Genomic DNA, 15,501 nt, shown 5'->3' on the forward strand with positions numbered 1-15,501 from the left:
CACTAAGCTATTGTTGTATGTAAAGTAAATAAGGTTTTTAAAATGTTTAAGAAGCTTCATTTAAAATTAAATTAAAAGGCAGATCTTATCAGTTTAGTGTGATCCTTGCGCTTGCTTTTCCTTGCTGAGTTTTCCAATGTCTGGCGTGTATTTGGATACTTTAAGCTGCACACAGGCGTCTGAAAAAAGAAAAGGAGGACTTGTGGCACCTTAGAGACTAACCAATTTATTTGACCATAAGCTTTCGTGAGCTACAGCTCACTTCATCGGATGCTTCTGAGTGATCAGTTGTTAACCGGCTCCGAGAGGGACAGAGGACAGATTCAATGTGTGAAAATACCTGTTCACACAGGTATGTGGATCCAAATGCTGAAAGCATTGCAAACGCAATTTTCTCCAAACAGTTACATTTCACTGGCAGGGACATCCAGCAGGTCAGAATAGAGGCCCCAGGATCTCTCTCGGTAGCTTCAAGTGCACTCCACAGATCTCCAAACTTTGATGTCCACAATTCTGAGCTTTTTAACTGAGTGAGCTGCATTTCGAAATCTCCAACACCCATCCACTGAAATACAGACAAATCCAAGTCGCTTTCGTTGAACTTTTCAGGTTTAATTAGAAAAGAAAGCATTGGGCCAAACCGCTGGAAATCTTGAAAGCTCTCAGAGAATTTCGATTCCAGTTCTTGCATGTACATTCCAATCTCACCGTCAAATGCAGTGCGCTGTTCCACGTGGCGTGATAGTGAGGTAAGCAGCAAATCAGGACTTAAAAATATCCCAGTACAGTGGTGCTGGAACAGTTTTTAAGGTGGGGGTGCTGAGCTGCTCCCCCACCTGTCCCTGTCTGCCCCCCTCACTGTCCCAGGCTGGGGCCAGTGGGCCACAGCTGGGGGCGGCAGCAGAGCCCCCTGGACCGGTGGCCAGGACCCCAGGTCGGCAGCAGAGCCCCCCAGACCAGTGGCCAGGACCCGGGCAGCGTGACTGCCACTGAAAATAAGCTAGCATGCCACCTTTGGCCCACGGGCCGTAGGTTGCCTACCCCTGGGCTAGACCACACCAATTAACTGTGTCTTGTCTGGCGCCTTCCTACCATAATGATGATGTAGGGAACTAACGCCACAGTGTGTATGGGGGGGTGGGGGCTAGCCCGGGTTTCAGCCTGGCCTGGGTTCTGGGAACTTTTATTTGTCCCACTCCTAGAACGAATCCCCCTCGTATTTTGTAAATGATTTTGGGCCAAACCTTTGTGTCCTGCTAGCACACCCTGCTGGTGAATCCTGTGTATTACATGCTCCAATTGGCTCCACGCCAGCCCTTAGCCACATCACACGATGGCTCGCGTCCTGGCCGACGTGGCTTCCCCGGCGGCCTCGTGCCGGGCTGTGCTGGGAGACAGGCCGCTGGAGGCTGACTCGCCTGACCTGGCAGCCGGAGCTTAGCTCGGGCAGCCAGTGCTTCTCCGTCACCCCGCGCCCTGCACAACCCCCAAACGAAGACTGGGCCCGAGGCAGGAGTCTGCTCCCCGGATCCGCTGCTCCCTGCGGGGAGATCCAGCCATCCCTTCCGTGCCACATGCGTGAGACCCTGGCGTGTGTCGTGGGCAGGGCCTGGGGCACAATGGCAGATCCATACCTGTACACAAATGCACACGCCCACACGCATAAATATACACCTGCCCCCCCCCCCCCACAACACACAAAACCCTTCGTGTCGCACATGCGTGCTTCACACGTCCCGGGGCACAGCCAGGCCGCTGCTCTGGGTCGAGCAGGGGCAGCACCAGGTACTGGGGCTAAACCGGAGTCAGCCAGGAGCTTCTGAATGGGAGCCTGCCAGGGCCCTTGGAAGTAGTTTTGCCGTGAAAGGAGCAACGTCCTTGTTCCAACAGCCTCCCCTAGTGGCTAAAGCTGGCTTAGGACATGCGCGCCCATCTAACTCGGTGGATTCATTGCACCGTAGCACCGATGGATGGATTTTTTCTGCGTGCGGAATATCCCTGGGGGGAATGGAGCAGTTTGCTCTGCAGTCACCCCCCGCTGGTTTAGTTATTGATCTATCCATCAGGCACCGTGTTCCTCTCTCTGCATCGACTGGGAATGTTTCTCTGCCCGTGTTTCCTGTCTGCTTTCTGTGTCGCCTCAACCATTCCACCGCCAGCTGGGGCAGGTGGCTCGACCCTGGGAAGGAGGGCAGAGCTGGTGGCCTGTTGCTTGGGGGAATCCCAGGAGAGGGAGGCACGTGTATGTGTGTGCACGCGTGTGTGCGTGCATTTCTGTGTGTGCATATTACGTGTGTGGGGGGGTGCATTTACATTTGTGTGTGTGTGCGTGCGTGCATTTGTGTGTGCACACATTTATGTGAGCATGGGTGTGTGCACTGGCATTTGTGTGTGCACATGCATTTGAGCATGGGTCCATTTCTCCGTGTGTGTGCAATTACATTCCTGTGAGTGTGTGCACATTTGTGTGTCCCTGTGCGTGTGCATTTATATGTGTGTGTTTGTGTGCACACATAAATCTGGTAACAATTATTGCAAGCTCTCCGGGGCTGTGACTGTCTCTGTTCTCTGTCTGTACAGTGCCGAGCCCAATGGGGTGCTGCTCCATGACTGTGCTACCATAATACACAATTAATCCTAACAACGGGATGCGTTATGGTAGCGCCTGGTCCTGGGTGCTACTTTAATACACTTCATGAGGACGCATTAAGGTGGCTCCCAACTCTGCTAGAGGATCGGCGCGTGCGGGGAGGAGGGCCCGGATCGAAATAGGATGTTGTAGACCCTGTCACAGAAGTACCAGACATGTCCATCCCCTTGCGGCCACGCGTGGGAATAGCCCAGGGACTCCCTGTGGGCTCAGGGCTGGCCTCTCATCTGTTCCTTGATGATCTAGCTCAGAGGGGGAGCAGCAACGCGGCAAATCATGCAGATTCTGCCAAATAATTCGGCTTCCTCCCGGCTAGAGGCATTTCAGAGGGACCTGACCAAGCCAGGCAGCACAACGGCAAACAAAACAGTGCTTCGGCCCGTGATAGAGGTCGGAAGGAACCATCTGAGTGAGGCACGTGCCGTGATGGGTTCTCAATGCGCTGTGGAGGTCGGAGGACTGGGTGCTACTACAGGCAGCCCAGTGTAAACCTCTGCCCCGTCCCGTCCAACCAACCAAACCAAGTCTTAGGCTGCCGAAGGATTAAAATACGAACCATCGTCTAATCCCATTAGGGAAACCAGCAGATCACTGTGACCTGCAGTGCTACGTTGGGTTCTGTGAGCCCTGTGTCAATTATAAGTGATTAATTATTGTCTTAGAGAAACCAGAACTGGGGGTTCAGACAGGAGTGAGGGAAACAATCAGTCAACATGCTTTAGCCCAAAGGGCAGCAGACTGGGAGCCAGGACACCTGGATTCTTATCCTGGCTCTGCTACTGAGTCACTACCCCTCTCTGTGCCTTAGTTTCCCCTCGTGTCCTTTGTCTCTTTATGCTGTGAGCCCTTTAGAGCAGGCATGATCTGTTAGTGTGGAATGTGCATATGTATGTACAGCACCTAGCACTTTGGGGCCTCTGGAGGCTGTTGGGGTCTGATTAACACTAACCTGTTCCCTGGTAGTTGCCTTGGTCCTTCCCTGGTAGTTCTGTGTGGGCTCTCCATAGCCCTGGAGGACTCTGGTGGATTCTCTGCTCTCATGACATTGGTGGAACCTTCAAACCCAGCCTACGACCCGCAACATTCACCATTTACAGTTTAGGGAGAATTTGATGGGCCAACAGGCCCCCCTCGTGGCCAGACAAGCTCAGCACATGCTCATCAGTGCTTGGACTCACTGTTGTCTGTTCATTCTAGCCAGGTAGCCCCTATAGCCCCGAAGCCAATTCAGGACCCCATTGTGCTGTGAAGACACAGAGTGAGAGACGGACCCTGCCCTGACAAGCTCCCAGGCTCAATGGACAAAGGGTGTGAGGAGAAACCGGTTTGTCACCAGCAAAGCCAGGAATAGACTTCCAGCCTGTGGACTCTCTGTGGCCCATGCTGCCTATTCCTGTAGGTCCCACTTAACCGGTAGCCCCAGTCAGGATGTATTGGGATGCTCCACCCAACTTATATCCTAGGGTTCTGGCCAGTCCAGTCTGGCCATTCTCAAATGACAGGGCTTCCAGGGCTTACAAACGCTAGTCTTCTAGCTCAAGCAGTAGAGGTTCATTTACTCAGCTCTGAAGACCCTGAGTTTGAATACATTGGCACGAGTGTTGTTGCTATTTTTTACCATCCGTATTTGGGCAGCACCTTCCCCAGTCATGGCCCAAGACCCCAGTGTGCCAGGCGCTGTACAAACACAGCACCAAAAGACACTGCCCATCCCAAAGAGCTCAACGCATGGTCTCTGCGGCTGTTCAGAAACCATTTTTGCAGCCCCAGCCCTAGTGAATTTCCCTCCCCTGCCCCGATCTCTCTAACCTTCATTTGTTTCACTTAGCACAGACCAGCCATTGTAGCCAGCCTGTGCGTTTTTTTTCAAATGCCCCAAAGTGGGTCATTTTGTTGTTTAAAAGGGAAGAATTATTTGAAGCTCTTCCCACCCCGCACACCGCCCCTCTCACCCAGGGGCAAATCAATGTTCTCTTCCGCACCTAGGCACACATATTGTGATAGATGCAGCATTCACAGTAATTGGGATAAATGGCGGATGCGAAACCCCATTAGGAAGCTGAAATCTGTACTGGGCAGGGCACCACAGGCTACTAAATTCGAAACGAGTGCAGCGCTCAGGGCTCTGCTCCACACTGGAAGCAAGGAAGAGATGGGATGAATGTCTGCGCTCTTGAGGGTAGCTTGTCATCAAAGGATCCCAAAGCCCTTAAGATGGGATTGCCAAAAGGGCCTAAATCCCATTGCCCCTTGGAAAATCCAGCCTTGCTGAGCTGACAGGCTAACTACAGGGCCGTTGGGCCGTCTCTGCTGCAATGCGGCCACCTCTGTGGTGGGATGTGGCCGGCGTTTCACAGGGCACAGTGACCTTTTGGGACAGGACGTGAAAAGGAGCTGACTGGCGTGGGAGGTGCTGGGGGATGGAATGGATGAGCGGGGCTGGCATTTGGGTGGGATGCTGTAATGAACCCTGAGTGCCATGGAAAATCCTCCTGGTCTTTAATGCTGATTAGTTCCAGCTGCATGCTAATTGCTTCCCAGGAAGATGGGTGACCAGCCCCTTGACCTGACAAGCTCACAATATAAACACACATCAATAGACCAATATTATCACAATTCAGGGCAACTGCCCCTGTGTTCCCCTTCCAAAGTCCAACACGGGCAGCCACCAGGCAGCTTCCAGCTCCCCTGGCTGGCACCTGTCCTAGCAGAGACCCACGTCTCTCTCCCTCCTGACGGGGCTTCCCAGCTCCCTGATGATACTGTGGATTCACCAGCCAAATCCGACTGTCTCAGCGAACCTGCTTTGCCTTTCTGCTCAGAGACAGTGACAGGGTAATTGCTGCAGCGAGCAGGTGCCACCCAGCCCTTCCGGTACAAGCCCAGGTATTCGTAGGGTAGACGCACTACAGAGAAAACAATACAACCCGTAAAAGGACTTACACTTACAGCTAATCAGCTCACCAGAGATCCCGCAAGTGTCTCCCACCGGGGCTTGCCAGGCGCGGCCCCCATAAGGTGTCTCTGGTGTGGTCACAGGTTCATCCCAGCTAGCACCTAGTCTGATAGGCCCACTCATTCCAGCCCGTCTCTAAGGATTGGGGTCCTCTGTGGACCAGGGTACCTGGCCGTTTGCGGCTTGTATTCACTCTTGGGGCCAATCAAGAGCGCTAACCCCATCTGGCCTAGTGGTTAGGGCAGCGTGCTAGGATGGTAAAGACCTGGCTTCAGTTCCCACTTCTCTGAGCTGCTGGGTGAACTTGGGTAAGTTGCTCTCCCCACTCTGTGCCTCAGTTTCTCCATCCTTTAGCAAGAACTTTGAGCTCTAGGGATGAAAAGTCTCCTGGTGTGAACCTGGTGCACTTACAGATGAGGTCACAGTGCTTCAGGCATGCAAGGTAAGGAAATCAGGAGCCCCCAGGGTACAACAAACACAGCTGGGATCTAAACAGCCATCACCAGCGCAGTGAACGCGTGAGAAATGGGCGCAGAAAGGGGAAACATTTGAAATCAATACGCATCAGAAAAAAGTCCATCCCCCCCACACAAGAAAAAGAGAGGAGTGAGGCTCCCACAGAAAGGGGGAGAGGGAACGGCAGCTGGGGGTGGTGACGGGGTTGAGAAGCCAAGTGGGACAGTTGCGCTCTCATGGGATGGGGAAGTGTGATCAGCAGCCAGGAGCTAATTAATGATACTCCCCCCTCCTCCCATCCTTGCTCAGCTCCAATTTTTATTCCCATGATGCACTGGGGATTTGGTGCGGCCCAGGTGACTAACGGCTCTGGGGTTTGTCCCCAGATGCCAGGGTGATGGGTGGGGAGGTGTCACTAGAAAGGGCTGGGTAGATTCGAATCCCGAGGCTCTGGTTCCCACTCTCGCTCGCACCGGGGCCAACACAGGGATGCAGGGTGAGCGGGAGGAGAACCACCAGGCACTGCCCCCCACCCCCACCCCCACCCCATGCAGGCTGCTGTTGCTGGGACACCCCCCAACACACCCACCCAGCTCATGCTCCCGGCTGCTGGCAGGTTCCCAGCCAAGCATGGCAGCAAGGAGCTGGTCTTCATTCAGTTTCATTCTGATTAAATATGCTCGGAGGGGGGAATGAACCAGAACCATTCAGATCCCACTGCCTACTCCCCAAAGTTTATTTGCTGTGATAAACTCCAGAGCCGCTGGTGGGAGTGCAGGTCCCTGGCTCCAGGACTGGTCTCTTAGAATCATAGAATCATAGAATATCAGGGTTGGAAGGGACCCCAGAAGGTCATCTAGTCCAACCCCCTGCTCAAAGCAGGACCAATTCCCAGTTAAATCATCCCAGCCAGGGCTTTGTCAAGCCTGACCTTAAAAACCTCTAAGGAAGGAGATTCTACCACCTCCCTAGGTAACGCATTCCAGTGTTTCACGACCCTCTTAGTGAAAAAGTTTTTCCTAATATCCAATCTAAACCTCCCCCACTGCAACTTGAGACCATTACTCCTCGTTCTGTCATCTGCTACCATTGAGAACAGTCTAGAGCCATCCTCTTTGGAACCCCCTTTCAGGTAGTTGAAAGCAGCTATCAAATCCCCCCTCATTCTTCTCTTCTGCAGGCTAAACAATCCCAGCTCCCTCAGCCTCTCCTCATAACTCATGTGTTCCAGTCCCCTAATCATTTTTGTTGCCCTTCGCTGGACTCTCTCCAATTTATCCACATCCTTCTTGAAGTGTGGGGCCCAAAACTGGACACAGTACTCCAGATGAGGCCTCACCAATGTCGAATAGAGGGGAACGATCACGTCCCTCGATCTGCTCGCTATGCCCCTACTTATACATCCCAAAATGCCATTGGCCTTCTTGGCAACAAGGGCACACTGCTGACTCATATCCAGCTTCTCGTCCACTGTCACCCCTAGGTCCTTTTCCGCAGAACTGCTGCCTAGCCATTCGGTCCCTAGTCTGTAGCTGTGCATTGGGTTCTTCCGTCCTAAGTGCAGGACCCTGCACTTATCCTTATTGAACCTCATCAGATTCCTTTTGGCCCAATCTTCCAATTGGTCTAGGTCCTTCTGTATCCTATCCCTCCCCTCCAGCGTATCTACCACTCCTCCCAGTTTAGTATCATCCGCAAATTTGCTGAGAGTGCAATCCACACCATCCTCCAGATCATTTATGAAGATATTGAATAAAACTCTTCTGGCATGGAGCCACTTCAGGCCATGTCAGGCTAAACTCCCGTGTCTGGCGTCACTGTCTCTGGATTCCCCCCTCGCTGGGCTACGGCGCAATCTGTGATTCCACATGGGCCGTGAGCTGGGTGGGTGGAGAGTCACCGGTGCCCCCAGCCCTGCTCCCTTGGGAGAGAAGGGACCAGGCTGGGCTGCAATGAGCACAAAGGGGGCTTCTTTAGTGAAGAGGCTGCTGGATACAGACAGGCCCCGTGGTTCCCTCTGGCTCTTGCAGGCTCCCTCCAATCCGGGGCTGGCTCCTGCGCTCTTGGAATGGATGATGGCTGCACTACGGTCACCCGCTGCTTTCCCCAGCATGGTGGGCCTGGTCCCAGAATCCTGCAGCTCTCAAGGGGGTCTGAGGGCTCAGAGCACACCCCACCCCCCTCCACAGCGCTTGGCTGCAAAGCCCTGTTAAACCAGCCCCCAGTGCAGGGAGCTCCCCAAGTGGCCCAGAGGTGAGGGCATGGCCCGGGCAGAGGCACTCCAGCTTTGCTCAGCTGCTGGAAGGGCCTCCTGGGAGAGGAGGCTTTTGCAGATGAGCATCGCAGTAGCTGGCGCGTATGTGTCCCTGCGGGAGGGCTAAGAATTGGGCCCTTGTGCGTGATCAGGAGTTCCTAGGGGAAGAGGCTGCATCTCCCTTTCTCTAGGCACCTAGAGCCTCCCCTGTCTACACTCCTGCAAGAATCCCTTTCCCCTGGGCGCAAGGGGTTTGATCCACCCCCCTCCCGCCCCCGCCAGGGCCACGGTGCTGTGGCTCGCTCCAGGAGCGGGTGCCCACATGGCTGAATGTCGTGCTTGGGGATGGCATGGGAAGGAACGCAGTAAAGGCTGGGGAATTCCTGAGGGGTTGCTCAGCACTGCCAGTTAGCAGCACCACACGCTGCAGAGTGTTATCAAAGCCCCATGAGGCCTGGCTAGGCCACCTGCATCTCCAAAGTCTCCAGCACGGTGTGGGAGGGACAGTGGAATTGCCAGCTGGTGTCATGTAGTGGACAGCGCACTGGACTGGACCTCAAAAGGGTGCCAGTTCCAGCCTGCTGGGTGACCGTGGGCAAGTCACGTCCCGTGCCTCAGTTTCCCCTCCCACTTTTTACCTGCCTCATCTGTTTAGACTGTCTCTGTAGGGAATTCAGTGGGAGACTGGCTCAGCGTCGACCGGCTGCGTGTGCTGGTAACACAAGGGCTGGCACCGGGTGTGTACGAGAGGTAGACGCACAGTGAGTGGACCTGGGTGGTGGTGCCAGAGGCCGGAGGTCTGGGTGGGAGTGTGTGAGAAGGGGCCTGTGTTTGTGTTGCGGGGCCTGGGACTGGGCATGTTTGTGTTGGCCTGTGTGTGTGTCTGGCAGGTGCGTTTGTGTTGGTCAGCATGTAGCATGTGAGCTTAGGGGTGATGGGGTGTCTGGTGTATGTGTTTGTGTGCAGATGTCTGGCTTGTGTGGGTGTGAGAGGCGAGGTCAGTGGTTGTGTGGGTCTGTATATGTGTTCTCTGTGTGTATGTGGGGCGGGTATACGTGAGGGGCGTGGGGCTGTATGGGCAGCCATGCATGTGTTCTTTGTGGGGGGTGGGAGGGTAGGTCTGTCTGTGTATGTGTCGTGATCCGTGTGCATGGTGAGAGGTCTGTTTGTGTGTGTAAAGTGAGGGGGGGTTCAGTGTGTGTGTGTGTGAAATGGGGGGGTCAGTGTGTCTGTCAGTGGGGGGCAGGATGGTCAGTGTGTGTGTGTGTGTGTGAGAGAGAGAGAGAGCGTGAGAGAGAGGTGGTGTGGGGGTTTGTCAGTGTATGTGTGAGGTGGAGGGTCTGTGCGGGGGGATGGTCAGTGTGTGTGTGTGGTTTGTTGGTGTGAGGCATGGGGGTCTGAGCATATGTGGGATGTCAGTGTGTGTGTGTGTGAGGTGAGGGGGCCTGTGGGGGGGAGTTGCTTACTGTGTGTGTGAGGTGGGGGGGTCCATGTGTGTGGGGATTGATCAGTGTGTGTGGTGGGGGGGTCTGTGGGGGGGTTGTCAGTGTGTGTGTGAGGTGGGGGGGTTCTGTGGGTGGGCTGGTCAGTGTGTGTGTGAGGTGGGGGGTCTGTATGTGAGGGGGGTGTCAGCGTGTGTGTGGGGGTTGGTCAGTGTGTGTGGGGCGAAGGGAGGTTGCGATGGGGTCCATGCTAGCCAGTCAGTGGGTGCGGGGGTTGTGGTTCTGTGTTTGTTGTGCAAATACCCCACCCCAGATGTTCTCCCCTGTGCCCACAGGCCCACTCCCCCAATCCCCTCTCCGTGCATTCCCAGCCCAGACGATGCTGCTGGGGACTCCGTGTCACCCTACGCGGCAGCTGGCAGAGCCGGGGATGCCCTGAGCCCCGCGCAGAGCTAAGGCATTCCCTGCTGGAGCCCCCTGCACGTTCAGCCGCTTGGCACCCACCCGCCCGGGGGTTGGCAGGTCTGGGCACCGCCAGGGGCAGCACCGGCCCCTGGGCACAGAGCGTGGGCAGGGACGCTGGCTCGGGCATCACCGGATTAGTAGCAAATGAGTTACCTCGGGCGTCGCTATAGATACTGGTTGGCATGGGCAACTGCTTCAAAGCATCCCAGGCATCGCTGTGCACGTGAGATCGAAGGTGATCAAGCTGCCGTCTCTGAGAAATGGGCAGAGGGGCATGGCTGGGAGATCAAGGGGGCGCGGGGTCCAACGTGGGCCAAGCGTAGGGTTAAACTTTGGGGACCTTCTCTGGCCTGTGTTATCCAGGAGATCGGACTGGATGATCACAGCGGTTCCTTCTGGCCTTGGAATCCGTGACCCTATGAACCGAACCTGTCCCACGCTGGGCAGCCAGCGGCGTCTCCGTATAGCACCCTGCGGCTCGGGCACCAACAAGTTGGAGAGGGAACTGCCTGGCAGGCCATCCCTGCTGCTCAGCATCCCCGTGGGCCTTGCTGCCAATGCAGAGCCGCGGGCCGGGGTGGCGAGGGACTGCGCCACACATGGAGTTCTGCGCACCAGCGGTACGTACCAGCAGTGCCCGCGACTGGTTCTTCCTGGGGTGTGTGGCTCCCTCCTGCGCCCCGGCCCCACTCGGTTTGTGTGCAGGGGGCGGGATGGAGAGGGGCAGGATGCTTAATCTCGGAGACGCTCATGCGGAGAGATGCTCTGGAGTGGGACACAGCCACCGATCCTCCCAGCTTCCAGGGTGTGCTGTGTGTACAGGGGACAGCTTGTGTGTGCTGTGTGTCCCTCATACAGCGTGTGCGTGTGGCTCTAGAATAGAGGGAGGGGTGTGTGATTCAGATATAATGTTCTGGTGGGAAAAGGTGCATGTCTGCATGTAACATGAGTGTGTATAATGTCAGGTTTCAGAGTAACAGCCGTGTTAGTCTGTATTCGCAAAAAGAAAAGGAGGACTTGTGGCACCTTAGAGACTAACCAATTTATTTGAGCATGAGCTTTCGTGAGCTACAGCTCACTTCATCAGATGTATGCCGTGGAAACTGCAGCAGACTTTATATATACACAGAGAATATGAAAAAATACCTCCTCCCACCCCACTGTCCAGCTGGTAATAGCTTATCTAAAGTGATCATCAGGTGGGCCATTTCCAGCACAAATCCAGGTTTTCTCACCCTCCACCCCCCCACACAAATTCACTCTCCTGCTGGTGCTTTTTGTGTATAATGTGTTTGTCTGTCTGTATATGTATGTATACACACACACACTCTATACATATATAGATAGCGTAATGATAGAGAAGGGGTGTGTGCGTGTGTATATACCAGGGGTCTCAAACATGCGGCCCGTGGGGTTATTTTCTGCGGCCTGCCAGCTCCCCACGGCCCCCCCGCTCCCCCCCAGCATTTACCTAGAGCAGCTCCGGCCCGGTGCGCACCAGGGACAGGGCAGGCTCCCTCCCTGCCCTGCCCCCGCGCCGCTCCAGAAAGCAGCCTGGACCTGGGGGTGGGGGCACAGGGTACCTGGAGGCGCGGCCATGGCAACACACAGACCCCTGTCCCCCCCCTCACCCAGGTCCCTGCCGCTTTCTGGAGTGGCGTGGGGGCAGGGCAGGCAGGCAGGGAGCCTGCCCTGCCCCCGTGCTTGCTGGGCTGGACCCACCCTCCGAAACCCTCCTGCAGCCGAACCCCCTGCCCTGAGCCCCCTGCCACACCCTGCACTCCTCCTGCACCCCCTGGGGGCAGGGAGGGTGCGGAGTTAGGGTGGGGATTTCAGGGAAGGGGTGGGAAGAAGCGGAGCAGGGGTGGGGCCTCACGGAAGGGGTGGAGTGGGGGCAGGGCCAGGGCAGCGGGTTGGGGGTCAGTGTTGCGGCCCTCGGGCCAATGTACTAGTCCTCATGTGGCCCTTGTTGTCATTTGAGTTTGAGACCCCTGGTATATACTGTATATAGAGAGAGGCTATTTGTCCATACCTTGTATTAATGGGGAGAAGTATGTGTTTGTGTAGGCTATGTGTGTGTCTATATCCAGTACTGATGGGGAGAGGGGGTTGTGTGTGTGTGTACAGGCATGCACAAATTGTCGGGGCAGGATGGGCCATGCTCTCTGTGTGTGTATACACACACACAAGTCTGCAGGGGCAGGCCAGGCTGTGTGTGTGTGTGTGTGTGTGTGTGTGTGTGTCTATATCCTGAACTGATGGGGAGAGGCAGGGAGACCTGGGTCCCTAGCACAGATGAATGCAGAGCCCCTCCTTAGCTTCCCCACACACCTCACGGCGCCTTGTCACACACCGAGCCCTCAGCTATCAGCTGGCTCTATCTTACATGCTGGCCCCCCTGCCGGGCCCACAAGGAATTTACAGTACTTTCTGATCTGCTGCCCTTGCCTCCCTGCCCTCCTGGTAAGGTCCTTCCACTGCAGCTGTTTCTGTGCGGCACAGGGTCCGGCTGGGTCTCGGATGGTTCCTCACTAGCCAATGGGCTTAGGGGGACAGATTCTGCTCTGTTTCCCTCAGCATAAACGCACAGGGACCCCAAAAGGGTCACTGGTACTGCCCCAGATTTGCCCCAGCAAACAGAGCGCAGTCTGGCCCTGAATGGGGGTGGGTATTGCCAGCCCTTTTGGGGCACGGGGGTTGATCATTTGCAGGAACTGGGTGCAGGTTGGAGTCTGGATGCAGCATCCCAACTGGGCAATGTCAGCAGCATTGCTGTCTAGGAGTTTGAGGGTACTTGTAGATTGCCCTGGTCCTCATTTAAATGGAGGGGGTGCAGCGGGAGAGAGTGAGAGCGGGGGGCCCCGGGGGTTGCTGCGGGAGGCACTGGCTTGGCTAACACATATATATGTACGCACAGCAGGAGACCGGTTTGGCCTCTGTTCAGGTTTTCCCAGGATCATCCCTTTCATGAGATAACTGACCCGGGAAATCTGCCAGGTGCTTGGTGCACACAGCCCAGCTGGCCAGGGTCATCCTGGCTGTCCCATGTTTTTCGTACTTCCGAGGTGGCAGCCTGGCACATGCAGACACCCACAGAGATGCAGACGCGCACAGAGGCGGAGACCCATGCAGAACACACATACCCAAGCAGATGGAGGCATGGACAGAGGGAGACACACGCTATGTGCACACAAATACACGCAGACGGAAACACATTCAGAACACACACACAAACACACACACTCTGCTCGGCTGACTCCCCCCAGTGACACCTGCTCCCCCACTCCCCGAGGGTGCCTGCCCTGTTAATGACACCACGCTGCAGCAGACCTGCGGTGGGCTGGTACCAAGGGATTGCCCTGTATAAGGCTGGTGCTTAGAATAAGGACTGGTCCTCCTGCCCCCGGGTGCAGGATTTAACCCTATGTGGGATGGATGCAGGGGCCTTGGGGAGGTTGGCCCATGATGAAATGAGTGAAAACGCAGCCCCAACCCTTTGTGGGGAGAGACACACATTCAAATGTGCTTTCAAAGAACAGAGGGGGAGGGGTTATGGGGTGTGAATGGGGGGAATCTCTGCTCCTCAGTCCGGGCTTGCAGTGCCCCCTGCTAGCCTAGTCCTGCCCATCCTGCCCCACGGCTCAGCCAATCACCCTCAGTTCCCAACCTGATGCCCTTTCCCTAGTGCCTGCTATCCCAGGCCTGGGCACCCCCCACAGCTATGCCAATGACCCTCAATCCTGACCCACAGCCCCCTGCTATCCCAGCCCTGGGCTCCCCCCACAGCTCTCCTGATGACCCTCAATCCTGAGCCCTGGTTCTTGTGTTATGAAAAGGAGTAAATAACACTGCCCTATTCACTTTCTCATTTCAAGGCATTTTTTGGTCTTAAAACAAGTTTGGACAAAACATTTTCCACCAGTTCTACTCTCAAGCACTGCTTTTTAAATCCATGGTTCGCCCACATCTTGAATTCGGCCTGCAGATGTGATCGCCCCACCTCAAAAAAAGATATATTGGAATTGGAACAGGTTCAGAAAAGGGCAACCAAAATGATGAGGGGTATGGAACGGCTTCCACATGAGGAGAGATTAATAAGACTGGGAAAAGAGACAACTAAGAAGGGATATGATACCGGTCTATAAAATCATGACTGGTGTGGAGAAAGTGAATAGGGCAGTGTTATTTACTCCTTCTCATAACACAAGAACAAGGGCTCACCCTATGAAATTAATAGGCAGCAGGTTTAAAAGAAATGTAAGAAAATACTTCTTCACACCGTGCACAGCCATAACCTGGGGAATTTGTTGCCAGAGGCTGGTGTGAAGGTCAAAAGTATAACTGGGCTCTAAAAAGAATTAGGTAAGTTCATGGAGAAGAGATCAATTAATAGCTACTAGCCAAGATGGTCAGGGACGCAACCCTATGCTCTGGGTGTCCCTAAAACTCTTGAGTGCCAGAAGCTAGGACTGGACGATGGATCACTCGATAATCGCCCTGTTCTGTTCATTCCTGCTGAAGCCCTGGCACCAAGCACAGTCAAGAGACAGGAGACTGGGCTAGATGGACCATTGGCTGACCCAGTATGGCCGTTCTTATGTTACAAAGATAGAGCAAAGGCAGCGGCAAAGAGACCTACAGTACATCAACACAGCAGCTGGATAGACGTATGTGCACCAGCTCTGGTTGAGCTAGCATGCTGAAACAGCCGTGTAGGCCCAGGTGGTGCAAACAGCGGGGCGGCTGTCAGTCTGAGTATATACCTAATGTCTCGGATGGGATCGTACTCAGGGCGACTAGCCAGCAGGCTGACTTAGGAGCCAAAGGCTAAAAAGAGTTGGCTCAGCCGTACTTAGACCTGGTGGAGATCTAGGCATGCCCACCTAGGAGGTGTTTGACTGCTAAGCAATGGGGGGGGTAGGGGAAGTGGGGAGGGGGGGTACATGTATTTGAAGGTGCTAAACCCCAAGATAGACCAAGATCAATGGCGTGAAATTAGCGAAAGGAAAAGGTGATTATCAACTGTTATGGCCAACTCTAGGGTGCTCATCACATCACACCTGAACACTGAAAATCAGGCCAGACTCCCTGACAGGGACAGGTATTAAGATGCAATATTATAGCAACTAGAGACCCCCCAGTGGGATCAGAGCCCCATTGGGGTGGGTGCTGCAGAGACACAGTGAGAGACAGTCTCTGCCCCAAAGAGCTTACAGCCCGAATAGACACGGGATGGGAGGGGAAACCGAGGCACAGAGAGATGACCGGAGCCAGGTGA

This window comes from Lepidochelys kempii, chromosome 24, assembly GCF_965140285.1.
Source record: "Lepidochelys kempii isolate rLepKem1 chromosome 24, rLepKem1.hap1, whole genome shotgun sequence".
In the NCBI taxonomy this organism is placed as follows: domain Eukaryota; kingdom Metazoa; phylum Chordata; order Testudines; family Cheloniidae; genus Lepidochelys; species Lepidochelys kempii.